At 46.7% G+C, this 7,877-nt stretch overlaps 1 protein-coding gene across 3 annotated transcripts in view; it reads right to left on the reverse strand.

The window, feature by feature from the left end:
* Positions 1 to 7,876, reverse strand: part of LOC308667670 (cohesin subunit SA-2-like) — a 131,119-nt gene extending 123,243 nt beyond the window's left edge. For 2 of the 3 annotated variants that reach the window (XM_081327062.1, XM_081327061.1), the window contains exon 1: positions 7,734 to 7,875. The gene's annotated coding sequence lies outside the window, so the exon portion shown is untranslated. Of the gene's footprint in view, positions 1 to 7,733 lie in introns of all 3 variants that reach the window. The other variant, XM_081327063.1, reaches the window with a different exon arrangement.
* Position 7,877: the final 1 nt, after the last annotated feature.

Genomic DNA, 7,877 nt, shown 5'->3' on the forward strand with positions numbered 1-7,877 from the left:
TCAAAGTTTCCATATCCTCCCCCACAGTCATTTCTGATGCAGATAAGGTTCAGTGGCTACATTTTGTATATACAGGTAATCCCAGAGGTTCAAGTGTTCTCTTAACAATTGTTCAAAGTTACGCAATCAGCGCCCCCTATTGTTTACGAGCAAATCCCAAAATTACAAATATTGCAGCACCACAGCAGTCGTTCACCCTTACGAGCGAGCGACTACAGAGGCTCTGCAACATTCACCCTATTCCCCTCCTACTCCTCACAACTGCTTCCCCCTCCCTTCCTGCCACACAGGACTCACTTTGCAAAAATCTGTCTCCTCTCTGCCGTGGTTTCTTTCCCTTTGAGGGAGAGGAGAGTCAGCTTGGAAATGCTTTCCCTGCTGACAATTTATTTTATTTATTTATTTTATTAAATTTATATACCGCCCTATTCCTGTAGGACTCAATGGAAGCTCCTGGGTGCTGTAATATTGTTTAAGTTCAAACACCCATTCTCTGCAACAGAGATCGTGGCCCCCAAAAGCTTCCATTCTCTGGGGGAGGGAGTGTTTGCTTTGATTGCACACCTATGGGGCAACACGTGGAATCGTCCAGGGCCCAGCTGCATCTCGCTTGCATGCTCCAGCCTTAATTTGAGGGCAGGAAGGAAGCCTTCAACTGAGCAGGGAGCTATTGAGGGGCCAGGTGCTTGGCACCCACATCCAAGCCGGCAGCAGCGGCAACCACCTCAGCAGCCACAATCCCCCTCCCCAGACAGCCAGCCACCTTACCCGACCGGCCAGCTGGCACAGATCCTCACTGCTCTTCCCCTCCTCATCCTTCTTGCTCAAGCGGCGGCAGCAGCTTGGGTTTCTCGGCTCCATCCAAATGGATGAAAGCAGAGCAGCAGCAGCGGGATTGCTCTCAAACAACAAGACCCGGGTGCACTGCTTGTGGGCGTGCGCCAGCCTTATTGAGAGCAATCCTGCTGTTGCACCTCCACTTTCCTCCACTCAGATGGAGCTGAGAAACCCAAGCTACTGCCACTGATAAACTTTTTATTGGGAGACCTTGGGGAAACTGGATTCTCCCTTGGTGAGCAAATGGAACTGTTCAAAACGAAGCAAATCACTTTGTTTTGAAACACCAGATAGGGTCTCATAAATTTTTTATCAGAAGGGAGACCTTGGGGAAACTAGATTCTCCCTCTATGAGCAAATGGAGTGGTTCAAAACAAAGCAAATTCGCTGTGGTTTAAAGCGTTACATTTCTCAGCTCCTTCTGAAAGAAACCAGAGGCGCAGAGCAGAATTGACCTCAATAAGGCCAGCACACATGAGCGAGCAGCACACCCGTCTTTTTAAAGTCAATCCTGCTCTGCGGCTCTGGTTTTTTCCTTTCGGACAGAGCAGAGAAACTCAAGCCACTGACGCTCAAACACTTTTTATCTGAACTGAGACCTTGGGGAGATAGGGAGCACCTTCGGTAAGGAAATGGAGTGGTTGAAAACGCAACAATTCGCTGCATTTTCAAGTGTTGCACTCACACACAGAAGACACTCCCCAAGGTTCAGATAATAAGTGTTTGAGTGGCAGTGGCTTGAGTTTCTCTGCTCCGTCCAAAAGGAAGAAACCAGAGGCACAGAACAGGACTGATCTCAACAAGGCCACTGCACACAAGCGAGCAGCGCACCTGCATCTTCTTGAGAGCAATCCTGTTCTGCGCCTCCAGTTTCTTCCTTAAGGATGGAGCAGAGAAACTCAAGCCGCTGTCGCCACTTGAGTTGGGAGGACAACATGGAGAGAAGGGGTCAAGATCTGGCCTAACAGCCAGTCAGGCCAGGAGTAGGTCGGACAGGCTGGGTGGCTGGCTGCGAAGGGGAGATAGTGGCTGCTCAGATGGCTGCTGCCACCAGCAGCTTGAACACAGGTGCAAGTTGACTCGCCCCACGATGCCTCCCCATTTAGTTGAAGACTTTGTTCCTGCCCTCAAACTAAGGCCAGCAAACGCGACATTGGTTCCTGTACCTGGCCGACTCCAATTCCATGCTTTGCCCCATAGGCAAAGTAAACAAAGCAAACACTCCCCACCCCAGAATGGAAGGTTCTGGGGGCCATGATCTCTTTTGAACTCAAGCAATATTATGGCACCCAGGAGCTTCCATTGTTGGCGCAAAAAGCATTTCCAAGCCGACTCTCCTCTCCCTCAAAGGGAAAGAAACTGCAGCAGAGAGGATTTTTGCAAGGTAAGTGAGTCCGGCACGGGAGGGAGTTGGGGAAGCATGAGCTATCTTAGTGGGTCAGGGAGGCCTTGGGGGCCTGTTCCATCACTAGGTCCCCCATGGCCTTCCCCACCCTGAGATACCTCATGTGCATTTAACAAGCCATGTACATCTTAATGAGCAAATGAGTAATCTCATTCGAGGTACGAGATTCATTCCCTCGAGCTTTTGAGTTATGAGTGGAATGTGCAGGCTTCATTACACTCGTAACTCGAGCACTACCTATATAAATTAACATGTACTACAAGGTCAGAGGTGAAGACAACCATGAAGGAAAATGTTTGAACTGTGTAACAGGTATTCCAAAATAAGTACAGTTTTAAGGTACTGGGGAATACTGATGCTGCCATATTTTATTAAGTAAGCCTCCTTGAGAATTCATTAATAAAATCAAAATTATCATGTAAATATTGAGTGTTTTAGGTAAACCAATCTGGAGACTTTAAAAAACTGGAAAGGTGACAGTTTTAAGCACTATTCTAGATGATGCTCCTGCTCAGGAATGAAGTGTAAGCCCCACTGAAATAATGACAACAGTGTAATGAAATGTGACATAAAAAGTGGTCCTAAAAGTTCTATCCAATCACATTTAACAATGGTTTTCAAAATGGAAATAGTATTATTAAACAACCTTGCAATGAGGATTCTAAGAGATGAAGTATTTTAAGAAAATCTGTTAAGTTTACTTAAAACCATAATAATAGATGCTCCGCCAGAAGGAGCTATACATTTTAGGAAAGGCACCAGTAGGTATGAATGCCTCCCAGTGTGTTTAAAAGACACAATCAATGAAACTATAAAAGGAAAATACAGTTTCCTACAACAATGGAAAACTTGCCCAAGGGATACAAAGTAAGGCAGGTTTTTTGCCAACTTAAAAAATGATGGAAAAATAAAAAACCAAGGTATGCTTTGCTAATAAAGTAGTCAAGGAATAAATTACCTAAATTAGTTGGTGTGTTCTCCAGAATAAAAAGGAAATTCATGTTAAATATTGTTATAAAACAATATTTTGAACTAGTGAAGGATTAAATCTAGAACATAAGCCATATAAATATGGTATATAAATCTACAGCTATATTTGGAATATTATATTCTATTCCACCCTATATAAATTTGGCCAATATTTAGGAAACAATGACCAAATAAGAGTTGGAACGCATTTCATATTATTTTATTTAGCATATGTTTATGATGTCTAAGGAAGCTAACCATCTAACTCCTCCTATATGAATAAAGTCTAAAATATTTGAAGTTTTGGGAAAAAGAAGACTAATAGTATGAACAAAAGTTTTTATTCTTCTACCTTTCATTTTATTTTGATCATTTATTTTGATACTATGTTCAGGACAAAGAAAACATACCTTCACTGAATGTACTATTCTTAATGGTAAAGTATTTTCAGAATGTTTCAACACTCAGAGAGAACCAATATAACAACTGTTAGTACCACCAATAGCTAAAAGATGCTTCCAAGTGGTTTAGAATCAGGATATCACTGGATATCATACTCTCAGAAAGGAAAACTAAATCTGCAGAATGTTGGTCTGAAGGTTTTTTTTCTCTGCTCTCACATTCGTAATTGAATATTTATTAGAAATCTCTTATCACAATCATCCTAATAACTTGTTCTTGATGAAATATTCTTACAAATAGTTACAGTTACAACCAGGAGGTGCCTTGTTACCAATTTCATCTATATTGTGAATAATCAAAATACAGGTAACCAGATGGTCAACCCTCTATTGGAAACTGAACTCCCAACCAAACCTTTGCGTTTGGCATTTTAGATGATTATAAATATAGAAACTATGCCATATAGGGCACACACTACAAAAATAGAGAAATTTTCCATTCCAAGATAGAGGGAGTGTAGAAATTATGCAAAATTCTTTCTTTCTTTCTTTCTTTAATTTGTATACCGCCCTTCTCCCCAAGGACTCAGGGCGGTGAACAGTGACATAAATATCAAAATACACAAATACAGAAATTGAAAACAAATTAAACCCTAATGCCCAAATGCAGAAGATAAGTTACATTAAAACAATAATTTAAAAAAAACCGTCAGACCAGACCAGATTGCTCAAACAGATAGGTTTTTAGGTCGCGTCGGAAGGAGCGAAGGTCGGGAGCCATCCGGAGCTCAACCGGTAAACGGTTCCATAGGTCAGGCGCACCCACAGAGAACGCCCTCCCCCTGGGAGCCACCAGATGGCATTCTCCGAACTGCGGCACCCTTAGGAGGCCCTCTCTGTGGGAGCGCACTGGGCGGAGGGAAGTTGACGCCAGCAGGTGATTCCTAAGGTACTCCGGACCCATGCCATGTAGGGCTTTGAAAACCATTACCAGCACCTTGAATCTCACCCGGAGGACAACTGGGAGCCAATGCAGCTCACGGAGTAGAGGTGTAACATGGGAGTATCGGGAGACTCCCAACACAACTCTCGCTGCTGCATTCTGTACCAGTTGGAGCCTCCGAGTGGTCCTCAAGGGCAGCCCCATGTAGAGAGCATTGCAGTAGTCTAAACAAGAGGTCACAAGCGCATGAGTGACCGTACGCAGGGCATCCCGGTCTAGATAGGGCCGCAAATGGCGCACCAGGCGAACCTGGGCAAAGGCTCCCCTAGTCACAGCTATTATGTGGTCTTCCAAAGAAAGCTGTGAATCTAGGAGGACTCCCAAGTTGCGAGCCCTATCTACGAGGGGTAATAACTCACCCCCCATAGAAAGAGATGGAATGTTCTGAATATCCCGAGATGCCGGTACGCACAGCCACTCAGTCTTGTCAGGGTTGAGTTGAAGCCTGTTCTTCCCCATCCAGACCCGAACTGTTTCCAGGCAACGGGACATCACATCGAGGGCATCACTGAGGTGGTTTGGGGTCGAAATAAAAAGCTGGGTATCATCAGCATACTGATGATACCCAACTCCAAAACCACGAATGATCTCACCCAGCGGTTTCATGTAGATGTTGAATAGGAGAGGCGAGAGGACCGACCCCTGAGGAACTCCACAAGTGAGAGGCCTCGAGCTCGACCTCTGCCCCCCTGCCAATACCGACTGCAAACGTCCCATGAGATAGGAGGAGAACAACTGAAGAACCGTGCCTCCCACTCCCAATCCCCTGAGACGCTGCAGCAAGATACCATGGTCGATGGTATCAAAAGCCGCTGAGAGATCTAGTAGGACTAGGACAGAGGAACAACCTCTGTCCCGAGCTCTCCAGAGATCATTTATCAGGGCGACCAATGCCGTCTCCGTGCTGTGTCCGGGCCTGAAACCCGATTGATATGGATCTAGATAGTCAGTTTCCTCCAGAACCGAAGGGAGCTGATGCGCCACCACACTCTCAACAACCTTAGCAAGAAAGCGAAGGTTGGAGACCGGACGAAAGTTGTTTAATATAGCTGGGTGCAAGGTAGGTTTCTTGAGGAGGGGTCTCACCACCGCTTCTTTCAAGACGGAGGGGAAACAACCCTCACTCAAGGAGGCAGATATCACCGCCTGGAGCCAGCTTCGTGTTCCTTCTCGAGCCGAATAAACCAGCCAAGAAGGGCATGGATCTAATAAACAAGTGGTGGAGCTCAGCTTCCTCATAATTCTGTCCACTTCCTTTGGGGTCACAGGGTCGAACTCCTCCCAGATAACATCGACAAGACTACCCATGTCCTGATCGTCAGACTCTGCCCAGTCGGAGTCCAAGCCGGTCTGAATCCGAGTGATTTTGTCCGACAGATGTTGGCAAAACTCCTTGGCACGACCCTGTAAGGGATCCTCCTTCACCTCCTGATTAAGGAGGGAGCGAGTTACCCTAAACAGGGCGGCAGGGCGGTTATCTGCGGACGCAATGAGTGTAGCGAAGTAATTAGACCTCGCCATCCTCATTGCTGCGAGATAAGATCTAGTAAAGGATCTTAGTCACGATCGGTTGGATTCAGATCGGGTGGATCTCCAACAGCTCTCTAGGCCCCGTCTCCGACGCTTCATCTCCCGGAGCTCCACGGAAAACCATGGCACGAACTGGGATCTGCACCGGGTCAGGGGCCGCAAGGGAGCAACTCAGTTAAGTGCATCCGTGGCAGCCTTTTCCCAGGCTTCCACTAAGGCATCAACCGAGCTGTGAGCAAAGGAGGCAGGTGGAGACCCCAGCGCTGCCTGGAACTTCTCAGGGTCCATTAAGTGCCTGGGACGGAACCATCTTGATGGTTCAACAACTCCACAACGGGGGTGGCATAGCAGAAGACCAGCCTCAGGAGATGATGATCGGTCCATGACAAGGGTATAATAATTGGGAAACCCCCACCAAGATCATCTAACCACCGTCTAGATAGAAAAACCAAATCAAGCGTATGGCCCCCCCACATGAGTCGGGCCCTGAATTACTTGTGTCAGGTCCATGGCCGTCATGGAAGCCATGAACTCTCGGGCTAACTCAGATGATCCTCCCAGGGATGATAAATTGAAATCACCCAAAACTATAAACTTGGGGAATTCAACCACCAGCCCCGAGAGGATATCGAGAAGCTCAGGCAAGGCCGCTGCTGTGCGACTAGGCGGAAGATATACCAGCAGTAAGCCCAACTGCGCCCTAGGGCCACATCTCATGAGGAGGGATTCACATCTAGCTATTTGGACAATGGTGGACTCCTGAGGACAAAGAGTCTTCCTCATAACTACTGCCACTCCCCCGCCCCTATGTGGTGGTATGCCATAGATAACATAGATTGTACACTATATAGTATTATAAGATCTGATAGGAAGCTCTTCTATACCTCCTTTCCTCTGAAGTTTAGATCATTACTTCGTTATGATGCAATAGAAGTATAAAACTGTATTACGTGAAAATAACGTCCTTAACTGTGTGCAAAGCTGTACAAAGTATAGTGCAGACAGTGCAAGAAAGGAGACATTTCATATTACCATAAATGCAAATCAAAGACAAACATACAAATATGGCAGCAATATACATGAAGGAAGGCGTCTACCCCGTCCTGTCAAATAAAATCAGATGCAAAAAAAAATCTCCCAAATTACAAAGACGCTATCGCCAGCTTTAAGGCTTTGAGCGCAAAGGACTCACAGGTGGGGGATAAGACCGTGAACAGGAAATAAATAAAGCCTCAGCCATGGAAGTTTTTGGGTTGCAAGAGAAAGAGCCTTGAAAAGGGGGGGGGAGAAATGGACCATCATCTGAGAGAGAAGGGGCACTATAAATCAATCAGAATAGAGCCGGAAGGCACCTTGGAAGTCTTCTAGTCCAAGCAGAAGACCATATACCATTACGAGATGTTAAAACTAGTGTAAAGGAGGGTGCCGAAACAGCTACAGATAGACACCAAGGGAGGAATGCTGAAGGGGACGGGACACCTCTTGCAAATCCCGCGGGATTCAGCCTCTGAGAGAAGCAAAGTTCGATCCACGGCCGGCTCACCCAACCCCAGCCCCGCGCCGACAGGGACCCCCGCGCGCCCCCTACCCAGAGGGCAGCGCCGGTCCAGAGAAGGAGCCGATTCGGACCAGAGCAAAGCAGGGCGGTCCCAGCGTCAACCTGGGGAGTCGCTTTCCTGCCGCTGATTCAACCCCGGGCTCAGAGCTAGGGCCGACTCCCGCCCTCCTCCGG

This window comes from Vipera berus (assembly GCF_964194415.1).
Source record: "Vipera berus genome assembly, chromosome: 4".
Lineage (NCBI taxonomy): Eukaryota > Metazoa > Chordata > Lepidosauria > Squamata > Viperidae > Vipera > Vipera berus.